At 43.1% G+C, this 26,462-nt stretch overlaps 1 pseudogene across 1 annotated transcript in view; it reads right to left on the reverse strand.

The window, feature by feature from the left end:
• Window positions 1-24,942, reverse strand: part of LOC309970619 (frataxin, mitochondrial-like) — a 50,345-nt pseudogene extending 25,403 nt beyond the window's left edge. The window contains exons 1-3 of the transcript in view: window positions 24,910-24,942; window positions 22,777-22,797; window positions 22,428-22,548 (exon numbers count right to left, since the gene is read on the reverse strand). The product of the transcript in view is annotated as a frataxin, mitochondrial-like (transcript). The remainder of the gene's footprint in view (window positions 1-22,427; window positions 22,549-22,776; window positions 22,798-24,909) is intronic.
• Window positions 24,943-26,462: the final 1,520 nt, after the last annotated feature.

Here is a 26,462-nt window from a genome sequence, read left to right on the forward strand (position 1 = left end):
AGCAGCAGGACGACCTGGTCAAGCTGTCACTTCCTTTGCTTCCGTTTATTTATCAGTAAAATGAGGGTAAGGATGTTTCTTTTTAAAAGGTTGTTAGAATTACATAACATGCAGCACAAAAAGGAACATCTGGCTGGCATCGTACCCTTTTTTAAGTTAATATTCATTATTGTTCTAGTTGTCGTGTATTGTCATTTTAACCAGATTCTACATTTCAACTACGTGTAAACCAAATATTCCTTATAAATGATAAAATTCGGCCTCTTTGCCTATTCTGTACCTATCCCTTCTCAGGACAGGACGAGTTTGGAATCCCAAGGCTAGAACTATCAATGCCAGTGGGCCCTTTAGATAGTCTTATTAACTACTTAGAGGTTATTATTGGTTGTAGAAGTTGAATCCTGGGAATGTTCACCCAGATGTCTGTACTATTGCTGTTCGTAATGACAGGAACAGAAGTTCCTGTGGGTTTTGTGAATGTCAACAACCCCTACTTAAACTCTGTCACTGGGCCCTTATGAAGGCAGATTCACTTCTGATAAGTTAGCCCACTGTTAAATAGCTAATAAGATTTTAACGTCCTCAGACAAAAGGAAAAAAACTCACGAACATGTGAGTTCATTCAAATGGCTAAAACATATTGTCATTAATTTTGATGGGAATGATTTCCAGTGGGCTGAATCCAGGGAAATGGTTGATTAAGTAGGAGAGATAACAGAAGAAACAATATGTCTAAGTTGACGTATTGTGGAAAAGGATGTGGAGGGGAGATGTAGGAAGAAAGAATAGGTTTATCGCTACAAAATCTGAGTTTTCATCTTAATTCTTTGTTCAAATTCTCTCTGCCCAGGGTTGGGGAGAAAATGGACTCAACTTCTAGTTTCGTTAGAACTCTGAGAGGAGACTGATGTAGTAATAACAGCTAGCGTTTATTGGGTGCTCATCACTGTTCTAAGTACTTTACATACAAAATCACATTTTTTCAACTATCATATATTGGCTTTAATTCCTTTTAATAGAGTTTTTTTAGAGCAGTTTTAGGTTCACAACAGAATTGAGGGGAAGGAACAGAGATGTCTATAGATCCCCCATCCCCACACACGCACCCTGCCCCCATTATCAGCACCGCCTGCCACAGTGGGACACTCATTACCGTCAATGAACCTACACTGACCTATCAAACTCACCCAAAGTTCATAGATCATGTTGGGATTCACTCTTGGTGTTGTACCTTCCATGGGTTTGGACAAAGGTAAAATGGCACGTATCCATCATTGCAGCATCAGACAGAGAAGCTTCACTGCCCTGAAAATCCTCTGGGCTCCACCCATTCACCTCTCACTGCCTGCTGACCCCTGGCACCACTGATCCTTTTACTGTCTCTGTAGTTTTGTCTTTTCCAGCATGTCATGTATTGAAATTATATCATATGTAGCCTCTTCACGTTGGATCTTTTCATCTTCATACTATGTATTTAAGGTTCCTCCATGTCTTTTAATGGCTTCCTAGCTCATTTCTTTTTAATGTTGAATAATATTCCATTGTCTGGATGGACCACAGTATATTTATTCATTCACCTACTGAAGGACATCTTGGTTGCTTCCAAGTTTTGGCAATTAGGAATGAAACTGCTATAAATATCTCTGTGAAGGTTTTTGTGTGGGCATAAGTTTTCAACTCCTTTAAGTAAATACCAACGAGCATGATTGCTGGGTCGTATGGCAAGAGTATGTTTAGTTTTGTAAGAAACTGCTGAACTGTGTTACAAGGTGGCTGTAACATTCTGTATTCTTTCCAGCAAGGAATGAGAGTTCCAGGTGCCTACATCCTTCCCAGCATTTGGTGGTGTTAGTATCTTGGATTTTGGCCATTTTAGGAGATGTGTAGTGGTATCTTATTATTGTTTTAATTTGTGATTCCCTAATGACATATGATGTGGAACATCTTTTCATATGCTTGTTGGCCATCTATATATCTTTGGTGAGGTGACTGTTTAGATCTTTTGCCCATTTTTAATTGAGGTGTTCATCTTCATATTGTAGAGTTTTAAGAGTTCTTGTTATATTTTGAATAACAGGAACTTAGATTATCATTTACAAACTTTTTCTCCAAGTTTTTAATTTCAGTGAACCCCAGTTTATCAATTCTTTGTTTCACAGATTGTGCCTTTGGTACTGTATCTAAAAAATCATTACCACACCCAAGCTCATCTAGGTTTTCTCCTGTGTTATCTTTTAGGAGTTTGATAGCTTTTCATTGTACAGTTAAGTCTATGGTCAATTTTGAGTTAATTTTTCTGAAGGATGCAAGGTCTGGGTCTAGATTTATTGTTTTGCTTGTTGATATCCAATTGTTCTAGCACCATGTGTTGAAACAACTATCCTGTATTCATTGGGTTATCTTTGTTGCTCTGTCAAATATCAGTTGACTATATTTAAGTGGGTATATTTCTGGGCTCGCTATTCTATTCTATTGATCTGTTGCCTACTCTTTCACCAGTACCACACTGTCTTGATTACTGTAGCTTCATAGTAAATATTAAAGTCAGGTAGCATCAGTCTTCCAACTTTGTTCTTCTCCTTCAATACTGAGCTGGTTATTCTGCTGTCTTTTGCTTCTCCATACAAACTTTAGAATCAGTTTGTCAATATTCACAAAATAACTTGCTGGGATTTTGATTGTGATTGCATTGACTCTATAGATCAATTTGGGAAGAACTGACAACTTGACAATATTGAATTTTCCTATCCATGAACATAGAATATTTCTCCATTTATTTTGTTCTTTTTTACTTTTTTCACCAGAGTTTTGTAGTTTTCCTCACGTAGATCTTGTATATATTGGATTAGATTTGCACCTAAATATCATGTTGGGGGTTGCTAATGTAAATGACATTGTGTTTTAAATGTCAAATTTCACTTGTTCATTGCTGGAAATAGGAAAGCAACTGACTTTTGTACATTAACATCATACTATGCAACCATGTTATAATCATTTATTCGTTCCTGGAGTTTTCTTGTTGATTCCTTCAAATTTACTACGTAGATGATCATGTCATCTGTAAACAAAGATAGTTTTATTTCTCACATATATATATTGCTTCAGCTAGGACTTCCAGTACAATGTTAAGCCTTATCCCTGTTCTTAGCAGGAAAGCTTCTAGTTAATTATTAAATATGAAGTTAGCTGCAAGTTTTTTGAGGATGTTCTTTACCAAGTTAAGGAAGTTCCCTTGTATTTCTAGTTTGCAGAGTTTTTTATCACGAATGAGCATTAGACTTTGTCAAATTCTTCTCTGTCCCTATTGATATGATCATGCAATATTTCTTCTTTAGCCTGTCGATGAGATTGATTACATTAATTGATTTTTAAATGTTGAATAATTCAATCCTAAAATAATCCCACTTGGTCATTGTGTATAAATCTTTTTATACGCTGTTGCGTCCAATTTGCTAATAACTTTTACAGGGTGTTTGCATCTATGTTCATGAGAGATACAGGTCTGTTGTTTTCTTGTAATGTCTTTGTCTGGTTTTGGTATTAGGGTAATGTTGGCCACAGTTGGCCTTATCAGATGAGTTAGGAAGTATTTCCTCTGCTGGCATCTTCTGAAAGAGACTGCAGAGAATTGGTAGAAACTACCAGTGAACCCATCTAGGCTTGACAATTTTTCTTTTGGAAGGTTATTAATTATTGAATTAATGTCTTTAATAGATATAGGCTTGTTCAGATAGTCGAGCTCTCCTTCTGTGAGTTTTGGCAGAACTTGCCTCTCAAGGAATTGGTCCGTTTCATCCAGGTTATCAACTTGTAAGCATAGAGTTGTTCTTAGTATTCTTTGTCTTTCTAATGCCTATGGGATATGAAGTGATGTATCTTCTTTCATTTCTGTTATTAGTAACTTTTGTCCTCTCTCTTTTTTTCTTGGTAAGCCTAGCTAAAGGTTTAGCAATTTCATTGATCTTTTCAAAAAACCAGGTTTGAGGTTTTCATTAAAATTTCCTCTATAGATTTCCTCTTTTCAATTTCATTGTATCCAGACCATACTAAAAAACAGAAACAAAAAACCCTTACAACATAATAATAACAATAATAACCCAACTATAAAATGAGCAAAGGATTTGAACAGACATTTCTCCAAAGAAGATATACAAATGATGGAAAAGGCACATGAAAAACATATTCACTGTCATTACTTATTAGGGAAACACAAGTCAAAATCACAGTAAGAGACCATTACACATCCATTAGAATGGTTAAAGTCAAAACAACAGCCAATAACAACTGCTGGCAAGGAAGCGGAGAGGTTGAAACGCACTTTGCTGATGGGAATGTAAAATGGTATATTCACGTTGGAAAAGTTTGGCAGTACCTCAAAATGTGAAATATAAAGATACCATGTACCCCAGAAATTCTAACCCTAGTAACTACCTGTAAAATAAGAATGTGTGTCCGTACAAAGACTCATACACGAATGTATATAACAGCTGTTATTCATCATAGCCAAATGATGGAAGCAACCCAAATGTCCATCAACTGTTAAAGGCATAAACAAACTGCGGTATGCCCATGTAATAGCAATACAAAAAAAAAAAGGAATGGAGTACCTATATATACTACCACAAGAATAAACCTCAAACATTATGCTATGAAAGAAGCCAGTCACAAAAGATCAAATATTATATGACTCCATTTATATGAAATATCGAGAAAAGGCAAATCCATAGAGACAGAAGTAGATCAGTGTCTGGGGCTGGGTCGGGGTTTGAGGGGATTGGAAGGTAACAGGGAGTGACCCCTAATGGATACAGGGTTTCCTCTGGAGATGATGGAAGATGTTCTAAAAATTAGGTTGTAGTGGGCTTGCCTGGTGGCGCAGTGGTTAAGAATCCGCCTGCCAATGCAGGGCACACGGGTTCGAGCCCTGGTCTGGGAAGATCCCACATGCCGCGGAGCAACTAAGCCCGTGCGCCACGACTACTGAGCCTGTGCTCTAGAGCCCACGAGCCACAACTACTGAGCCCATGTGCCACAACTACTGAAGCCCATGCGCCTAGAGCCCGTGCTCTGCAACAAGAGAAGCCACCGCAATGAGAAGCCCGCGCACCGCAACAAAGAGTAGCCCCCGCTCGCGGCAACTAGAGAAAGCCCGCGCTCAGCAACGAAGACCCAACGCAGCCAAAAATAAATAAATTAATTAAATAATTTTTAAAAATTAGGTTGTGGTGATTGCTACACAGCCCTGTAAATAAGCTAAACACACTGAGCTGTACATTTTAAATGGGAGAATTTTATTGTACGTAAATTATATCTCAGTGAAACAGTTTTTTAAAAAACCCATTCAGATACAAAAAAGGATTGTCCAAAAAATGGCCCTCCCTCCCACAGATGTGGTGTTTTTATCAAGCTTACTGCATAATATGTTTCTCCAGCTGCTGAGTTTAGTTTCTCCACTTGGGGGTTCTTCCAATAAAACGTTTCTCGGCAGCCTCTACAGCTTTATGTAGATTCTATACAATATTCCCAAATAATAAAGAGTATTTATATCTATATAGTTGAAGGAGATGGGTATATAGCTTCCTCATAACACTACAAATATAAAATGTTAAATGTTTTTACGGACAGTCTAATGAAACAATAGGATTTCAACAGTTAACTCATCTGTTTCGTCCCTTCAGGACAATAACTTAAGTTTTAGAAACATCGTCTGCTGTATTTTTCCCCTACAATATGCATTCAAAAGGGCTTGTGAATTGTATGTTAAATAAATCTTTTTCACAATGTTGAAAGTTTAAGTGATTTTTAATAAAAATAGAATCCAACATTTTACAACTTGAACATGCTTTCAAACGCCACATTACTAAACTCCACTCTTCCCATGATGGAATCTTCTGACAGTTCAGCGTGAGACAGGCTCGCCTCCCAGGTAACCCAGAGGAACCGTGTGGGTGGTGACCTGCCCCTGTAACATGGGAAGGCCCGAAAGCTTAATTCATTTTCAGAAAACAAAGTGATTTGCATGGTCTAATTAGCACACGTCTCTTAAACAAATCCAAAACAAAGTTAGGTGAGAGAGTTTTATACAATCAGTAAAACCTAATCACTGCCCACATCCAGACACCACCATTATTACAGTTGTTCAACCTTTTTTAACTCTCCATTGCTTGGAATAATAATAACCTGTTAGAACTTGGAAATGAAAATCTTTCTACCTGACAAATGCTGATGTTTTTAAGTATTTCAAAAGCCAGTGTCAAACAAGCCATTTCTTCTTGGTCTGCGCGTGAGCTTTCGCGAAGTTACCTGGAGCCCAGACCCTGGGATGGGCCCCTCCTCCTTAATTCCCCGATGCCAATCAGTAGGGGGAGCTCTCCTATTACTTAAGTGGCCACAAACAAAGCACACAAGCATTTTTATGGGCTCCTCTGGGGACAATGGCAAGGGATTTTTTTAAAGGGATGTTATAATCTGAAGAACATTAATGCAATGATTTGGTCAAAGTTGGAGAGGTGCCTCATTCAGAGTCGAGAACATATTTTTTCTAAAACAGCCTTGCAAATCAAGGAGGGTATACAAGTCGTGGGCCTGTAGAAAATGATCCCATTCCAAGAAGGAATCATGCACCTATCACATAAAGCAGAATAAAACTTAATTGCATCTGCATCTTAATGGTCATAATGAGCTTTGTCATCTCCTTGATATGAAGGAAGGTTTAGAAAGGTTAGAAAGAAGAAAAATTCAGACTAAGGAAATTGTAGACTTTGAGAAAGGTGGCTTTATACTATAAATTATAATGCAGGACGTACAAAATGAAAAGAGCTTCAAAAAGTATTAGACTTGAAAAACTTGAGATTCTGTAGTTAAGTTAAATAAAAAGGTAAGGAAATGAATGGTATATCTGGTAAGCTTTTCATGTAATCTACTAAAATAATACTTCCACAATTAGATGGAGATTGGCATATTCTTAATTGGAACTTTTGAGTTAAAGTAACAATGCTTTTATAGATGCTATAACATATACCATGATACAGTAAATTGAAGACTACAAAATGCACAGTGTCATTACTAAAAGACAACCGCGGCAAGAATTTTATGTCTCAATGTGCGTAAATCCTCCAGTGTCATATTGCTAAGTGTGGCAGAAACCGTGGATCACTCCAAGTACTTGTTTCCTCCTGCTCTCTCTTATTAATAGAATGACCAATTTTTAGTTATACATATGGCTTTGCAGAGGAAAAACTACAGTCCCCAGACTTCCTTGCAGCTAGTGGAAACTAGATGGCCATGTACTGGCCAATGGGATATGAATGGAAGTGAAACGATTGTACGGAAGGGATGTGAATGGTAGTAGACCACATCAGAGAAGAGAACATCCTCAGACCCCCGCTCTCCCTGCACCCTCGAGCCATGTGCAGAGAACAACATCCCAGAGAGGGAAGCAGTGACATAGGAGAAGCTTGACCTCCTTACAACTTTGTGAACCAGAAGGAGCTTAGACCTTTATGGGAAAGAGGAACACGTCTCTAAGTTGTTTAGGCTACCCTTATTTTGTGTTTCTGTCTCCACAGTTTAATCCATAGCCTGAACAACCTAGAACCTATTTCTCTCCATTGTGTTGTGAAATTATCTAAAAGTTTAGCAAGTGAGCCCAACATTGGATTGGTCTAGTACCCAAAATTTGTAAAGAAACTTATTGACTGGTGATTTAGAAGATGGATAGATAGATGATAAGATCGATAGATAGACAGATGGATAGATAGATGATTAGATAGATAGATGGATGGATAGATAGATAGACAGGTAGATAGATTGATTGATAGATGATAGACAAAAGACAGAGAGGTGTTATATATACTTCCCCTATGAGTAGGAGGTAGCAGGGCAGGAAAAAAAAGGAGATGGAGGCAGACCCAAAAGAGGCTGAAGAGAGGAAGGAAGAAAGAGGAAGGACCTGTGTCGGTGTGGCCAGGACAGTCTCAGTACATCTGCTTCATGACAGGTAGTTAAGAGTGCCTTTCTTCATTCTCAAAGAGCTCTGATTTGGACAGTGTATTATGCAGTCACTCTATCCCTTTGAGTCCTTGTAATGAACCCCGACCATGTGAGATAGCTGTGTTTGACTGAGCCTTGACCCCTGAAAGGGCCAGTCCAGTGTAGAATGAGAACAGGGTCCTGGTATAAGAAGTGTCAATCCAGACAACAAAACGACAAGAATACAAAAGGCAAAGAGTCTAAGAAAAAGAATGTTGCAAGCGAAATGATAACAAGTATTTGACTTTATCAAATCAAAATTAGAAGAAAAAATCTTGGTAGAAATGCTTTTGATAAGCTTGAAGGAGAAGAAGAATAGTAGAGGAGGGGGCAGCTAGAGAAGACAGGATTCCTTGGGCCAGGGAAGACAGGCAGGGGCACCTGTGCAGGTAGGGGCAGCAGGACTCTAGGTGCAATCTTTTGCATCAATGCTTGACTTCTGTAGTATCAATGGTTTACATAACTGGTAATAAATGCAGTGTGAAAGGTGTTCTAAAATCCTGGATCATCCCTACCCACGACCCTGTAGTAACATATCCCAATTCCTTCCCCCTGACTTGGAATAGTGGAGGAACATTGGAAGGACATGAAGTGAATAAGAAGTAGCCTTTTAGAGACATCCTATCAATGGCATTTTTGTTTTCTTAAAGAAAAGAGACATCCTCAGGCTAACCGTACGTCTCTTTATTTCTAATAAAGTCACAGAATGGCAGGGCTCCCAGTCAAAATTAACATTTTCTCTGTGGATCCATGATTAGCCTGTTTCATCAGACCCAAAAGATGCTGAGGTTGACCAACACTGGCTCATCTTGCTTTAGCGAGCATGACCTCCAAACAAGATGGACCATGGGTGCACGCAGCCAGCTACTTTTCTGTTCTCGGGATTCAGGGGAACCAAGAGGGAGAAAAGGTAGGTGAGAAGTGCTCCAAATACAAACATCATGCACTCATGCACACATCTCGTCAAAATTTTAACAGATATAGCAAATCATTGACTGAGGTATCCTTCAGCTTGGGGTACCAGGATTATTTTAGAGTTTTAAGTCAGTACTTTAGCTAGCTATGATATTTCCTCAAACTCAGGAATATCATTGTGTTTGTATATTTGTGTATTACCTTCACAAATTTGTTGGAGAATATAAAATTAATCAATTCTAAAGGAATCATTCATGGAAAACACAATTAATTTTTGTGGGTAGCAGTGGTTTGTTTTCTGTTCTTTTTTTTTTTTTTTTTTTGTCTTTGGTTTTTTGGGTTTGTGACGCTTGCTTGTGTAATCTATATTGGGAAGCACCATGAAGGTGGACAAAGTAGGGGCAGAGGTAGGGAGAGGGAAGATGTCTATTTCTGACTTATTTGTCCAAACTGGTATGTTCAAGGGCATTTAGAGATGAGACCAAGGGGACACACAAAACTTGTTTCCTGAACATGAGAAACATTTTTCCCCACATAGTTGGCTCAGAGGAAGAATTCAGCTCACCACACCATGGCTGAGCGTGAATACACAACTATTGTCTTCATTATGGTTTAAAGCAACTACCAGAAAGGGCAGTGTATTTTCTGGCCAAGGCAGGAATGTGTCAGAAGCACATAGCTCATGACGTCAGGAAAAAACAAACTGACAATAATTGGAAGCCATCAGGACAGAGATCACAGTACTGGGGCAGGTTCAATGTTAAGGGGTGTTAATTTTTCCTATTGGCAAAGAGCTCAAAGTCTTAAGGACTGCATTCTCAGTAGGAAATGCGGATTCAATGAGCATCTGCATGTGTCTCCCCAGCCTGGTTCTAACATGGCAAGGCTTCCAGAAACCACCCACTCTGCTCTGTAAACAGATGCCTCCTGGCTGAAAGCGTCACTAACTTTGAAGGCTTGAAAGTCATATGAATTCAGTGAAACAAATTATGACCAATAAAAGTTGAACTGGATCTGTAAGACGGTGTTACAAAGCTGGCTGACTCTCACGGTTGGAAGATAGTTTTAGGACAGTGACTGAGAAAGATTCTGAAAGTGAAAGAAGCTGAGTCATTGAACCAAAACATCAGTGGCCCTGTTTGTGGCAGCACGGGTATTTGCAAAATCAGACCAAATCCTTATCATCATGATAAAGTAGGCTAACCAAAGGATAACACAGCTGGTCACCAATTTGATCAGTTTCATAGATTTAAGAAAAGTAATCATCAAGGAATTTGGGAAGTAATAAACACAGAGGTACATGGTAGGAAGACAAACGAGTAGGCTTGATTTTTCATTATCATGGACACGTGGAAGAGGACATCATCATAGGTATAAATTGCTTATAACATGTTCACATAGTTATGTTTTACGTGAAGGCATTAGAACTCCATCGTAGGTTGTAAACAGAAGAGTGATGTGCCCCGATGACCCCATTCGTAGGTTCTTTAAGTCTTTGACACTTGTTTCCTGATCTGATAGTCAAGCCAAGCTTCAGAGGAGGTTAAATGTAACAACATTTACGCGTTAGCACAGCTGAGCCTGACACAGGGAGTACTCCATGAACCTATGGGGCCCCTGTTGTTCTTACCTGTCCTTTACGAAGGCTCGGTGGGCTATGGAATTAGGAGCATCTGTATTGATAAGTTTACTCATCAAACATAATGCAAATTATTACTGATATTAAAATATAAGTAAATCTCACCTGATTCATTCATTTTTCTTCTTTTTCCATTTTCCTATGGGCATTTGTCAACAATTAATCGCATAATGGGTTTTTTAAATGTGTTCAAATAACCACCTAAATGTTTGTCTTGCTCTTTTCTGATCCAGCTCTCGGTCCTCAGATGAGCTTACTTATAGGGCGACAGGGCTCCCAGACCACTTCCCACTACGGAAGAGTTTCTCAGAGGCACTTGGGGAACATTCTTTTTTGATGTGAAGGTGATGTGGCACTGGCTGAGTGCTCGTGAGTGAATGTGTTTTGGTGGCTTTGTTTGTTTTTATAGACTATAAACAAAGCAACAGTCTCAGAACTACCTCTCCAACTGGATGCTCTGTGTTTACGGGTGAGGAAAAGAAGGGTCACTAGTCCCCATGGCGGGACCAGTCCCACTGTGCACCTGTCATTCATCTTCTTTATTATTTTTTCCTTCAGATTTCTCAGAAGACCTTTTTTATTGAAGTCGAGACCAGAAAAAGTCGAAATATTAATGTTTTTCATTTAGCCAAAATATATCTAATTTGCTTAGAGAGTTATAACAGTTTAGCCTCTTATACTATTAAAGTTAAATAAATTTTCTTCAGGATTTCCCAAAAATGATGCTTTGGGAGAAGATGAAAAATACGGAAAAATTTGTCCAAAAAATTTTCTTTGGTTTTTTCTTTTCTTATGATTTTAGAAAATTATGAGAAAAATCAAGATTCATAATCCCACACTGTCAGAAACATCTACCAAACTCAATGGGAAGAAAAATATTATCCACCTTCAATATTAAATTCTACAGGTGTGTTGAATATTTCCCTGTTAGGCAAATAGGACCCTCAGTCTTCTAGAGAATTCTAGACCTGTCAGATATGGTTACAATGAAAAACATTTTTTTTCTGAGAGGTGGAAATATGCTAATGTCAAACCAATTGCATTTTTTTTCAATTACATCCAAGCAGGGAAGAAAGTGTCCATCTGAAATTCAGACCCACTTTTACCTCATCGCATTCTTAATTATCTAGACAAATGTGGCAACTTCTAGTTCACTTTTGCTGAGGAGATCTAGCCCCAGACTAACTTTCAAAAGCAGCTATACCTTTCACAAGGACGTGGCAGCTGTTGGACACCTCGCAGGCACATTCTACTATAATTAGAGCCAAGACACACTGGAGAACCATATCCAATTGAATCTGTGAAGAGAATGTTAGGCCGCCAGGACATCCTCACTCAAAATAGAATAGAGCAAAAAAAAAAAAAAATTGTTCAGTAAACTTTAAGATTTTATTTTTGAAAAATGCCTACGAAAAGAATGACCTCTACTAGAGATTTTCTTTAATGTCCATTAACTTTGAATGATGTCTTCTAATGATTTTATCAAGTTCACAGGTATATTAAGTCATCTGTATTGTTTGAAATTACTAGGCATCTCAGTTCCCTTTAGGGGGAGATACAAAAGCAACTTGTAAAAGATCATGTCAAAATCAGCTGTGAGTTCCAAGTACACCCTGTGGGAAGCGGCTGGGTCCAGTATGTTTATAAGTGGGTCCCAGGCACACCTTGTCAGAGCCTAAAAAAGGCCTGTACACCTGTGGGTGTCCTGAGACCATGTCAAAGGAGACATGCCCTGGAGAGGAAGAAACACCAACCAGAATCTTTAAATAGAGTCAGAATTTGGGGAGACAGGAAGAGAATTGTCTGTTAAATTTTGGAATGTGTGGTCCAAAGTGGTCAAAGAGACAGTGAAGGATGCTTGTGGCATCCTTGTGTTGAATCAAGGCCAAAGGGGCACCTTAGGCAGGGAGAGAAGGAGCCTTGAAACTCTAAATAACACTTACCAATCTTATCTCACTTTCCATTTCACTCTTCCCATCACACGCTCACATACTGTTCCACAGACACTCGGGTTTGGGGCTTGTTTTATTGAGAGGTGGACCATATCTTACACCATCCTTTTTATATTTCCCAGTTCAACTCTGTACCACACAAGTGAATACTTTGTCTTAAAGGCACACATTTGGGTCAGAAGAGTCTACAGCCATGCTCGATAAACCCAGAAGAGAATATGAGCAGATAAGTGCTCGACCAGCTCTCAGGAGACCCAGCTTGTGAAGACAGAGCACTGGTGACTGAGCGGGTCATTTGACCTCTGTGGGCCCCAGTGTCCTGAACCATAAAGACCTAGAATTAATACCCCAATGTCTCTCTGACTTCTAAAAAGGTAACAGTCATTCGTTTTTCCTGTCGTATGTAATGACAGGAATCACAGAACCAGTGGCTTCCCACCACACGCACCTCTGAATCAACCTCTGAGCCCTTTGCTCGATGGGCATTTTCTTTATTGGACACAATGTCACTGACGTTGCATATCAGGGAGCAGCTCCACTAAATCCAGGAAAAGAGGCTTCTCTACTAAAGGAAGTGGGATTACTCCCAATCGCTGTTCTCATTCTATAGAGGTGCAGATGTTTGCAAAAGAGACAGAGAAAGAAAACCTCACAAATGAATTGGAAGAAAAAAGGGTTTGGTAACATATCAGGCAGCTGTATAGACCTTCCCTTAGGACATTTCATCTGCTTCCTGGGGGTCCATTACAGGTTGTTTTGTGGCTGTGGCCTGGGTAATTCAGGACACCTTAGCTGAGCCGCTATTTCTCCTTAGCAGTAGGGCCTGTGCCTGCCAAGCTTTGCCAAGGAGGCCCATCTCTATGGAATGCTCCCACCTCATGCTTTACGATGTGGAAAATGCTTAGAGGCAAATGGGAGTTTTATGAATATAATGTTAATAAAAATTGATTTTTGAAAATGAAGCTGCCTCTTTATACTACCTGCAGGGTAAATAAACAAGCCACTTGAATGATAAATGCCTGGTTTTCCTAGTCATAATTGGCCAAATATTCTTTCACTTAAACAAGCCCCTGTTTAACTATGGACACAATATAGTAGAGAGATCAATTAGCAGTTTCTAGATAAGACCTGGGAACTCACAGCTAAGGGGACTAGGCCAAACTGCTCTCCACCGCACCTGTAAGTTGCTGGGTGCACCCCAGTCCGTTTGCCCTGCTTCCCACACCCTGAAGAAGGGCTGGGATCCAAGCAGCTATCTCACGATGGATGGCGTTCCTTCTTCACGACCTTACGTGCTCCCGTGATTCAAGCCATGGTTTTGGATGCTGCTGATGATTTATTGTATGAAAAATGTAACTGATCTGGGTGGCAGATGTTTTGTGTTTTCTGACCGCTCATTTTCGGGGGGACGTAATTAAAATTGATGAAGTATATCTGCTGAATTGCAATGGCCATTGCTGATCTCCTCCAGGGCTGTCTGTGTAGTGATGATGAGCAATTGTGGACGGTGACGTGTGATGACAAGGGCAGGATGTGACGTTTCTGCCATGGTGAGGCCACCTGGGCGAAGGACGGAGCTCCTTTGCCTTGTACCATGACCACCAGCCCCACTCGACCCACGCCGTAGAGAGAGGCAAGGACAGTGTCTGTCCTTTCCCTTGCAGAGTCTGAAAGTCTATGCCAACCTCCTGAGTTCTCTCATTTTCCCTACGCACTTTCTTCTGAAAGCCATGGCATAGGTCCTTGCTGGGGTTGCAGGGCTGTAATGTCTCCTCAGACACGGCCCACAGAAGGAACCTTGGCAAATTCCAAATGCCTTCAACGAGCTGTATTGTTTGCATAAGATTTTTCCAGGTGTCAAAGTTACTGTGAGGGAATGGCATAAAAAAAGGAACTAGGGCTTCCCTGGTGGCGCAGTGGTTGAGAGTCCGCCTGCCGATGCAGGGGACACGGGTTCGTGCCCCGGTCTGGGAAGATCCCACATGCCGCGGAGCGGCTGGGCCCGTGAGCCATGGCCGCTGAGCCTGTGCATCCGGAGCCTGTGCTCCGCAACGGGAGAGGTCACAACAGTGAGAGGCCCGCGTACCGCAAAAAAAAAAAGGAACTAAAAACCTATGTATAGCCTCCACTACACCTGCTATATGGTAACGCAATCATCAGTGTACACGTCCATCTGCCTACTAAACCGTGAGCACGAGGGCAAGCACCTCGCCTTCCATTCTCAGTATTTCCAAAATCTAGCCCACGTCCTAGAACAGTGCCCGCTACGTGCATTGTTCCTGCAATTGGCTGACCGGTGTTGAGGAAGCTGCCTCTGGGGCGAGAAGAAGAAAATTCTGCATTACGGGATTATCGGTTTGGTTTTCATTAGCCTGTTACCTCTTGTGAGACCTTTTCTTTCATTAAAATTCTAAACTTTTACTACTGATAACTTGACTATCATGCAGAATCTCTAGATCATTCCTCTGACTGTTCACACTCTCAATCCAAGTAAGCTAGTTAAGTGGATGATCTAAATTCCGGAAGTAAACAAGGTTCCTAAGCTCCGTTACTAACAGTTCAGATACTCTGTGCCAAGACAGAAACTTTCATTCTGCTTCTGCTTCTTTTGCACCCAAATTTTCATTGCTCACGTCAGTTTGTGTGTGGTTCCCAGGGAGTATCATCTAAAGATGCTAATCCTAGTGGTCTGCAGTCCAAATACAGGTCGATCCCCATTATAACCAACTGGAGTGTCTGTGTGCAATGCTATTTTTATCACCTCGCCCTCTTCCATTGTACTCCCATGTTTATTTCTCTTCTCCCTTCTAGCAAGACTTCATATCACCAGCGCACACGCACACTATTTTATCATGTACTTTCCAAACCATTCATTCCATCCCATACAATTATTAGGATTCGTATTAGGTTACTTTGGTAGCTAGTATGTCTCACTAAGACAGAAAAAAAAAAGGAAAAATACCAAAATAGTGTATTTCTATTTCTTCAGACCCCGATTCTAGAGATAAGCAATCCGGCAATTTCCATTTTAACCTTTAATTACTTCATGTCCTTTGACCCTATATCCTCTTCAGGAAAGCTATGCTAACAACCTATAATCAGTACAAAAATTTCAAGGATGTTCATTGTCATGTATGAAATGTCAAAAGATGGGAAAATTATTAAGTAAATTATGGTAGAGCCATATAACGGAATATCAGCTGAACATAACAAAATCATGTTTTCATTCTTTGATCCTAAAATTCTACTTCTATGCATTATTTCAGAAATGAATTATTAGGGAGTCTCCATGGACATTTAGCCACAAGTTATGTTTGTAGCTTCATTAAAAATCATAGAAGGGGCTTCCCTGGTGGCACAGTGGTTGGGAGTCCGCCTGCAAATGCAGGGGACGCGCGTTCGTGCCCCGGTCCGGGAAGATCCCACACGCCGCGGAGCGGCTGGGCCCGTGAGCCATGGCCGCTGAGCCTGCGCGTCCGGAGCCTGTGCTCCGCAGCGGGAGAGGCCACAGCAGTGAGAGGCCCGCGTACCGCAAAAAAAAAAAAAAAAAAAAAATCATAGAAGACTAATGACAATCTAACTGTCTGATAATAGATGATTTGTTAGGTTACTTAACAGTAGAACACCATGCAGCTAATAAAAATGGTCATGTGGAATATTATTCACTATAGTTATATAATATTATTTATTGTAAAATCAAATCATTATGTAAATTATGTATATAGTGTATATGTGTATATATTTATATGCATTATATATAATCATAAACTTACATAAATATATTTTATATATAATTATAATATATAAACTAAATAATCTTGTATAAGATATATTATCATATATCATTTATATAAATATATAATGATATTTATATACATATACTTACACACATATATAATACTATTTTTACTCAAAGTGCATAAAAATAGAAACAAAAAAACCGAATAGATAACAGTAGTCATTTCTAAGTGAAGGAAGTTTTACTGATTTTTATTTCCTTACCTTTATTTTCTGTATTTTTGTTTTTCTTATAAAGAATCTATAAGCTTGTGTAATAAAGAAAAATAAATGCAATAAAACCCCTATTTTGAAAACTATAATATTAAGAGACAAAATCAGAATACAACTTTCTGTTTAAAGTGCTGTCCAAATTTTGTTTCTAAGCATTTGGAATATAACACGTATCCTTCAAAATAATATGGTTACGTATACAATTGTTCCTAAGGTTCGGTATTTGGGGTGATTTTTCTTTTACTCTTCACAACTCTGTATTTTCCAAATTTCCTCCTGAAAGCATATATTTTATAATCAGAGAAAACAATAAATAACAATTATAGGATATGGAGAGAATTTGAGGCCTTTTAAAAATTTTTAGTTAAAAGACTAAAAAAGAAAGTGAAATATTGAGTGAATTTGGGGAAATCTGAAGAAACTCGAACACCTCTCAATTCTTTTCTTTATATTTGATTTTTCAGCTGCGTCTCTACTGCCATAATGTTTACCAAACTCAGTGCTCAGATTTTCATTGACAACCCCAGGCATTCTGAGCTCGGTTCCTGTAGAACTGTCATAATAAACAGACATTAACATTTTAGTGTTTGGACAAAATGTTTAACACTGAAACATTTGTATTTTTCCTTCAGTTTTCAAAACAACTTTAAATCTCTCTTTTCAAAACAGTGTTAAATGATGTCACTCATTAGCTAGCAGGTGGCTGGGAGAACTGTATTGAATTCTCCCATTTCCTGTGTAACTTGAAGCACAGACTAGGTGAGGGTGCCAAGCAGGGGCTCAGCCTGCGACCCCCCGAAGCCTGCCGCTGAGCACCTGGGGCGGCACGTGTGCGTGTGTCTCAGTGTCCCCGTCGGGACAGGGGTGTCATGGAGGAGATCCAAGCTTGTCTGGACGGGTCTGGACCTGGGACGTGGGGCTGCCAGCAGTGACAGGATCAGTACTGCCCAGGGTGTACGAGCAGTGTGTCCCACAGCTGAAACAGCGTCAGAGGTCCAGCTGTGGTATTTAGGATGGACTGAAAAAGAGGTTTATAGTATCAGGGAAACGAGGGGGAAATCCTGACCTGCGTGTAATCACAGCAGGGGAAAAGAATGTGGCATGGATCACGCAGGTCTCTTGTTGCTGTTCAGCTCAAACGACAGTTGAGGTGGCAACAATGACAAAGAACAATCAAAGGGACATTCAGAAGAGAAGGAAATCGTCTTGAGTCCTGTCTGCACGACCCAGCGAGGCTCACTCTACACAGAGACAAGGAGGCCCAGCCCCTGAGCTGGTGGAAAGTTCTGGACGTCTGCCTACGGCCTCACCAAATCCAAGTGGCTGGTGTGGATTGGCCCCTTCTTGTAACATGTGCTCCATCTGCAGGAGGGAACCGTCGATCAGGATTTCATTACGCCAGTGTGCTTTATTTTGGGTGTGTGTGGTGGGGGGGGGGGGGGCGGTCATGCCCAACCATCCCATCACCAGTTTTGCAGCCAGTGGGCACCCTTCAATCTCGGCGAAGGCCCATCGCCCTGAGCTGATCCCAGACACGACACGTAGCAACCCAAGCTTTTGAGAGCCCAAGTCACAGGATTAACGTCCTTATGACCCAGTGTTTGGGAGCGTGGACAGCCAAACACAGTGGCATGGAATGCAACACATGATGGATAACATCACGACATTAAAAGTCTCTAAAACATTGGGATAATAAGTGAACACACTGTACAGGATGGTTGTGAAGACTGAGGGAGATGACACACCGTGGAGAGACAGTGACCGGCAGGTAGTAAACACTCAGCAAGTGGGAGTTGCTAAAGCCTTATTATTATTGGTTCCACACATTTGCTCAGCAGCAAACAGATTTCAAACCATCTTTATGAGCAGTGCCATATGTGCTGCTCACCTTACTCCAGAGACAGACAGAGAGAGAAGCGATTGTAATTATTCCCAGGTTCAGGTGAGGGACTGTGACCTCACAGAAGCTGGGTGTTTTGTCCGAGGACAGTATCCAGTGGTAACCGGCCGGGACTCCAAGGCCCGGGAACTCTACTGTCAGGGCTCTGTCGATACCCCAGGCTGCCCTTCCAGAATCGTCAGCACCCACTCTGCTTCTTGTCACTTTTTCCTTTTAAAATCTCGTGATTTATAAACTCACTAACTGAAGGCGCTGAAGGCTTTCCTATTAGGATCGCCTGATTCAGTGGTGACAGCCCAGGTAATGGCAGCAAGGAAACCCACGGGGGTCTTGACCCTGCAGTGATCTCTCAACAATTCAAACCGTCCCTTTTCGAGCTCTTCTGTAAGCATGAATGTGCCCCTGAGATGCATCTTTCTTTCCTGGCTGGGACCCCTAACCCACCCCAGAACCCAGGAGTTTCTCTGGACGCAGGCACAACGTCAATAATGAAAATGGTGCCTGGCTGCTGTGCCGAGGGGTGGTGTGTGACCAGCCACGCTGTGCCCCAGTTTAGTCCTTACAGGGACCCTCTGACAGGCAAGGGGGCAGAGCTCGGACAGCCACTGAGCTGACAAAGGCAGAATGTGAATTAAGGTGGGGCTGATTTTATTTTATTTTATTTTTGGGGGGTCTGATTTTAAACCGAAGCTCTTAGCCACGATGCTGGTCCATCTCCCCGGGGTTGGGGACGGGCGGGGACCAGACCTTAAACAGCCCTCTGCCCCCTCCAGTCTTTTGCCCCCATAGACTCTACAGAGAGACCAGCGGCCCTCCACCCGCCGGGTCTCGCCTGGCGCCCTTCTCTCTTTAGTGCTCACCACGACGGATTCCCCACCGGGACTCATCCTGTCTTCTTGTCAAGTTTAACTAGTTGAGTAGAAACAGATGCAGGAGGTTTGGTTAGTTGAACAGTGACTACACTTTATAGCCACAGAGAAATGTCTGCAGTGGTCTCCAGGGAGAGCCTGCACCTCTCTGCCCCTCCTCACCCCTCCCTGCGAGCCTGGCCCCTCACCTCCCCATCCTGCAATTTCCATAATTGTCCTTCACACAGCGAACACCTGCTGGTGAGTAGGTGTCAACCATCTGCTGGGCCACAGGGAGAGAGAGAGAGCCCTAGCAGTGGTTACCATCTGATGGGAGGTGTAAACCTTTGTGTTGAAGAGCCCTGGGTACCAGCAAGCCACTAGGGCATCAGAAGACACCCCTAAACTCAGAGGCTTCATGTTTAAATTCTAACCTATCATTTGTCACAAGTTTATGACTCAACCACGCCATTTTGTTGACCCTGCTTGGACTCACTCACCTGCGCCCAGCGGATGGCTCGCTGGGGACTGGCCGGTGGGCATGGCTTTGGCTGGGCAGCTTAGCCCCTTTGTATGTCCCACACCCTCCAACAAGCCGGTGTCCTCGTGAGAGGAGTAAGTGGCCAAGAAAGAAAGTGGAAACACGAAAGCACGTTTTTCAGCTCAGCTTGTGAGGACTCTGTCCCATCGGCCAGGACAAGTTCCATGGCCACGGTCAGCATTGGAGTGGAAGGGCACAGGCAAGAGAGTGGACACAGAGAGACAGAGAAATGGGGGCCATGTGACCCCACTACTGGGATGGCGTCCTCTTCCAGCCAACTCAAATCCTGGTGGCTGCCGTTTTAGCCAGTTTCCTCCCGAAATAAATCCGTTTTTCTCTCAGAGCCAACACATCAGTTCTGCTCATGTAGAGGCTTCATGGACAAGCTGGAACATTCTGGGCGGCCAGGGAGACACAAGACGGGTCTCAGGAAAAGCGTGTCCCGCGGGGGAATGGGCGAGAGGGTCGAAAAACGCGAAACGCACATCCCACTTGGAGCTGCGTCTTCTCCAAAGAATGTCACATTTTGAGTGGAAAGGGGAAGAAGAGGGGGAGCCCCAAACCTCACGCTCTGAAGTCAGTTATTTTTCTCTCTTGACTAATTAAGCTTAACCAGAATGGTGGACCTGTCAAACTCGGGGAACCTTTTCTGAGAGAAGAAAGGAACCTGCTCTCCAGGTGGGTTTCCCAGCACTGGCTGGTTCCCACCGCTGTATACACCTGGCATCCATGACAGCACCGTCAAAAATAATAGCTAAAAAGCTCACTGTCTGTCACGATGAAATAATTATGTATGGGGCTTTCCTTACACTCGAGACGGATTATATATTTCATTGAGGAAAATATATGTGGCTTTTAAAGGATGTAATACACTGAGGGCACTGCTGAGATTAATAGCCAGATAAAGAATTTTTCCAAAAGTTCTCTGTGTGTGTGTCTGTGCGCGCGCGAGTGCTTGTGTGCGTGTCACTCATGGAGAGATGGAGGATGTCTTCCCAAGCTGGTTAATTACAAAATGCTTTAGTGTTCTATTACACCCTTATCGGTAATTAATCACCACTTTGATGTAAAGTTCAGCCTCAGAAAAGTATCATGAAATTGTCCTTCCTGTTTGAATGAGGTTTTTTAGGGGTGAATAGAGACTCTGACCGAGATAGGAGTTTACTCCCCTTGGAAACAGGAAACGGGAATGATCATCTTCTACTGGGTCTGTTCCCTTGGGGTGTGGATGGGGCTCAAACAAAAGGAGGCAGGAGATAGAGAAGAGGGAGAGAGAGAGAAAGAGAGACAGACAGAGACAGAGACAGAGGGAGACAGAGCTGTAAGCCTGCACAGCAACAGGGGTGCCGGGAGCTTCCTGGGTGGCATTCTTCAGGTGCAGAGTTTGAATAAAAAAGCAAAACAGGATGCTCCATTCAGTAAATATTATCATTTTTATTCACTCATTAATTAAGTTGCTTAATTGTTGCTGTCAAAAGACTCTTGAGTTTGTGACTGGGGCTGCGGTTTTGATCAGAGCTGTTTTGATCAGAGCTGGGGAGAGAGTGGCATCTCAGGCTCGGATTCCTGGGAAGGAGTCTGGGAGGGAGATGTGGAAGGACGCAGGACGGATGTGGCACTGAAGGCGCTTCTGGGGCCGAGGTCTGTGGCGTGAAGGCTGTAGGAGGATGTTTCTTTTCCACGATTGGTGCCCATCACCGGCATGTGATCACGTCAGTCATTTCTCTGTGCCCATCATTCTTATGCAGAATATTTCCTTCTAATCGAACTTCCCAAGAAGGGCAGACCGGAACAGACCCCGGCCTTGGTGGTCCACACATGTGCGTGTCCTCTGTGTCTGTTTCAGAGTATCCCGTCCCTGCACCACATCCGGGGGCCCCGCGTGCTCGGGCCATGGGCGCAGGGCTCTGCCTGTGTCCTCCCTCGGGGACACATGCGTCCTGCAGAGCCCCAGCCAGGCCCACTCTGCAAACACTCCAGAAATAGCCCACACAGTGTCTTGGTGCTGACATTTGATTAACACTCCTTGGCCTTCCCATGCTCAAATATGCTTTATCTGAAATGTTTGAATAACCTTTGAGCACACCCCTCCTAATGTGTCACCCTGCAGACCCCAAAATCATTGGCTAATCCAGCAGCCACGGAGCCTCCTGGCCGGGGAGAGATGGTCCCCTGCCCTCAGATACCAGGCTTCCCCGAGGGATGTCCCCACACATCTACCATGGGGGTGGGGAAGCCAGGAGCAAGGTCACAGACGAGGCTGCTAAGTAAACATGTCTGATACACCTGAGCTGCCTGATTCCCCGGGGGAGAGAGCTGCGTTCACTCTACCGCGACCCCCTTATCCACGGAGGAACATTCCAAGACCCCCGGTGGATGCCTGAAACATGGTGGGGTACCAAACCCTATAGATACTCTGTTTTTTCCTATACATGCAGACCTATGACAAAGTTTAATTTATACATTAGGCTCAGTAAGAGATGAACACCAATAACTAATAATAAAACAGTGATAACAATATTCTGTAATAAAAGTTATGTGGTCTGTCTCTCTCTCTCTCTGTCAAAATATCTGATGGTGCCGTACTCACCTTCCGTGCGCTGGCGTGAAATGACATAGCGCTTCTGTGATGAGGTGTGGCGGATGACGTAGACATTGTGATCTAGCGTTAAGCTGCCGTTGACCTTCCGATGGTAGTTCAGCAGGAGGATCTACTTCGGGTGACCCTGGATCATTGAGCCGTGATGCTGTTGATGGTTGAAGGTCAGGCGCAGACCAGGGCAGTGCTTGGGGATGCTGGGCGGGGCAAAGAGAGACTTCACCGCACTCCTCAGAGTGGCCTGCAGTTTTAAACTGATGAATTGTTTATTTCTGCAATTTAAAACTGATCATTATTTATTTCCATTTCAAATGTTCAGACCAAGGTTAACCTCGGGTACCTGAAACTGCAGAAGGCAAACCTGCAGGTAAAGGGGGAACCGCTGTGCTTCTCATCTGTGGAATAAGTGTTATGCTTCACCTTCTCAGTTACTTAGTGTAGCTACCCTTCCATCCAGCGGAGCCAAGTGTGTGTGTTGTGCGTATGCGTGCGTGTACGCATCGTGTGTGCGGTATATGTGCACACGTGTGCAAGCAGTTATACAAGTATGCATGTGTGTGTTGTGTGTCTGCGTGTATGGGGCACGCATGTGTTGTATGTTGTGTGTGCACGTGCGTGCATGTGTCTGTTTCCCCAATCTTTTCTCAGCACCCTCGACCGCATGCCTGTTGGGCCCCTTGCTGACAGTCTATCTGGAAACACGCTGCCCTGTGGGGAGCTTCACACCAGGCAGGAAAGCCAAGACCAAGAGCAGCATGGCAATGGGCCAGGGGACAAGCAACTTCGCTGATGAGTCTCTGAATCTTTACTTTCCTGTTAAAATACATTGGACCTCTGATGCCAAAGCCTCGTGAATTTTGTGAGAACGGAAATCCTCATTTTCGGGAGCTGGGCTGCTGTGGACTTGGCCTGCAGACCCCAAGCAGTTACTCCTCTCTGGTGCCATGAGGAGTATCTCAGTGCATAAAAATGAAAGAGAGAGGAAGGAAGGAAGGAGGGAAGGAGGGAGGGAGGGAGGGAAGGAAGGAGGGAAGGAAGGAAGGAAGGAGGGAAGGAAGGAAAGAAGGAGGGAAGGAGGGAAGGAGAGAAGGAGGGAGGGAAAGAAGGAAGGAAGGAGGGAAGGAGGGAAGGAGAGAAGGAGGGAGGGAAAAAAGGAAGGAAGGAAGGAAGGAAGGAAGGAAGGAAGGAGGGAGGGCGGGCGGGAGAGAAAAAGATTAAGAAGCATCTCAATTCACAGCATCTTTCTCACTCCCTTCACTTTTCTGAGAAATTCTTTTTGCATTTAGGGCAAGGGGACCTGCTTCTGCATGCAGGAAGATGAGAGATAGTTATTACAGCTTTCCAACACTTACCTGAAAAATCTAACATCTTTATTTGGCCTGTCAAACTCAGCTCTGTAAGAGACATTTCAATGACTTGAGGGTGCATCCAGGCCTCCTGGTAAGGTGGGATCCTGACCGTGTATCACATCCATACACGGTGACTGTTGAAAAGAAGCACATGGGTCCTATCACTGGTAGAGAGAAACGCTGAAGTTCACAGACACCTGGAAACCCAGAAGCTCACATAACAGAACTGGGAGCAGAGACAAGGGAACTGGGAAACAGGGAAGAAACAGAGCTGATGTTCTAACCTGATAATGCAGGAAATTTATGACAAATTAGAAGGAGGCTACACAGGTTTTCATCGTTACACTTCCAATCACATTAAATGATTTAAATGATCTCAAGCTCCTGAAAATAGCAACATGAACATGAAAGTTGATCTGAAACAGAACCACAAGGGCACTTTGCTAGTCTATAAAATCTTTTCCAGGAAAAGGGCAAAACCACCAGGGGAAAAATGGTTTTACACCGTACTGTGCTTGTCTTGTTACAAACACTCACGTAGATGGTCTTTTCTTGAGTCTAAGATGAGACAAATTCACTCAGATATAAAGAATATTCTGGAACAGATTCTAAAAAAATCTTAAATTTGACTTTCCAGATCGAAAGACAAATTTTCTAAAGAACAACAACTCTTTGACTAGCAGCTTGTGTTCGTTTTCTATTGCTGATATGACAAATTACCACAAACTCAGTGGTTCAAAACAGCACAAACGTGTCGTCTTACCGCACTACACGTCAGAAGCACAACATGAACCTACCTCACTGGGCCAAGATCAAGGTGTCAGCAGGGCAGCATTCCTTTCCGGGGGCTCTTGGGAACGACCCATGTCCTTGCCTTTTCACACTTCTAGACGGTACCCACGTTCCTTGGCTTGTGGCTCCTTCCTTCACCCTCAAAGCCAGCATCGTGGGCTGAGCCCGTCCCCTGCTGCCATCTTTCTGTCTCTCTCTGACTCTTTCTCTCACTTTTAAGAACCCTCATGACTGCCCTAGGCCCACCTGGACAATCTCCCTATTGTGAAGTCAGCAGATCAGCAGCCTTAGTTCCACCTGCCACCCTAAGTGCCCTTTGCTACATAACTTACATAGTCACAGGTTCCAGGATTCAGCATGGACATCCTTGGGGGGCCGTTACCCTGGGTACCACCCTGCTCTTAAGGGATGCAGGAATCAAACGAGGAAAAAAGGCCGTCCCAGCAGGCAGGGCTGGCCACACTGGGCTGGCCAAGTGCTCTCAGGATACACCATCGAAGACAAAGATGCTCTGGGAAAAGTGAGGTAATCCTATCCCTTTCTTAGAGGTGTGTATGGTTGCCTGTGGCTTCTGTCAGAAAGTACCACAAACCGGGTAGCTTAAAGCAAGAGGAATTTTTTTCTCTCGTAGTTCTGGAGGCCAGAGGCTGAAATCAAGTTGTCAGCAGGGACGTGCTCCCTCTGCAAGCTATAGGGGGATCCTTCTAGCCTCTTCTAGCATCTGCCGTTTGTCCTGCAGTCTTTGGCTTGTAGTTGCATCACTCCCATCTCCGCCTCCATCATCACGTGGGCTTCCTCTTCCTGTGTCTCTCTCAGTATCTCTCTCCGCTTCTTATAAGGACACCAGTCAGATTGGATTAGGGCCACCCTACTCCAGTACAGCCTCATCTTAACTAACAACACCTACAATAACCCGTTTCCTAAGAAGGTCACATTCACAGGTGCCAGAGATTGGGATTTCGGCACATCTTTTCTAGGGGGACAGAATTCAACCCCAAACAAATGACTATTTTGAAAACAACACTATTCTAGCTAATGAAGTTTATAATTGTTTGAACTGGTGTGTGACGCATGAGTCTAGAAATATGAAACCATATCTTATATCTATATCAAAAGAATCTATTTTAAGTCCTGAGATACAGTCCAATGATACCACGACTTTTATCCATTCTCGGGACAAACTGAGTCCCCCATATACCCAATATAACAGAGCAAACAAGTATAAGGTGACAGGAAATATGATCGTAACTTGAGACCTTCAGAGGATGGAAATATACTCATATGTACGAAGTGAGTAAATTGAGAAACAGCTCTAGAGTCCAGAATCCAGGCACTGTTAGATGCCTGCCAGAGATCGACATGATCAATACACGTACGAATAATGCTCAACAAGAAGCTTCGAAGTGATGGTTTTCTTTTTATTCAAAACTGTCATTTCCTAGAAGCCATAAGGAACTGGACACGGAGTTCTCCCGCGGGCCCTGTGCTTCCGGGGCTGAGGCCTCTCGGGCTGGGCCCTGGGGCTCTCAGGATAGTTCCTCCACCCCCAGAACTGCTGCAGGTGTAGCCCCGGCCTGGCCTCCACACCCGTGACCCCTCTCCCACCTCCACCTGGAGGCTCTCTGGAGACAGGGCCCGACCAGCCCCGCCAGCCGCCCAGGCCTTGACCCCAGCCTCCCGGGTTCCCTGGAGCTGTGGCCTCTCCCCTCTCTTGCCCTCCCCTCTGGCAGGCTTGAAGCCTGAAAGAGCTCTCCTTTGTTCTCTTTACCGCTGAAGGAAAGCATTTCTTAGCACGAGCTCTAACTACCCACCTTTAGTGTTTCCGACTCCGGGAGGCCACGCAGAACCAGGCTTTGGAGCAGGTCTTTAGGGACTAGAGGTTGGG

This window comes from Leucopleurus acutus, assembly GCF_964270905.1.
Source record: "Leucopleurus acutus genome assembly, chromosome: 13".
NCBI lineage: Eukaryota > Metazoa > Chordata > Mammalia > Artiodactyla > Delphinidae > Leucopleurus > Leucopleurus acutus.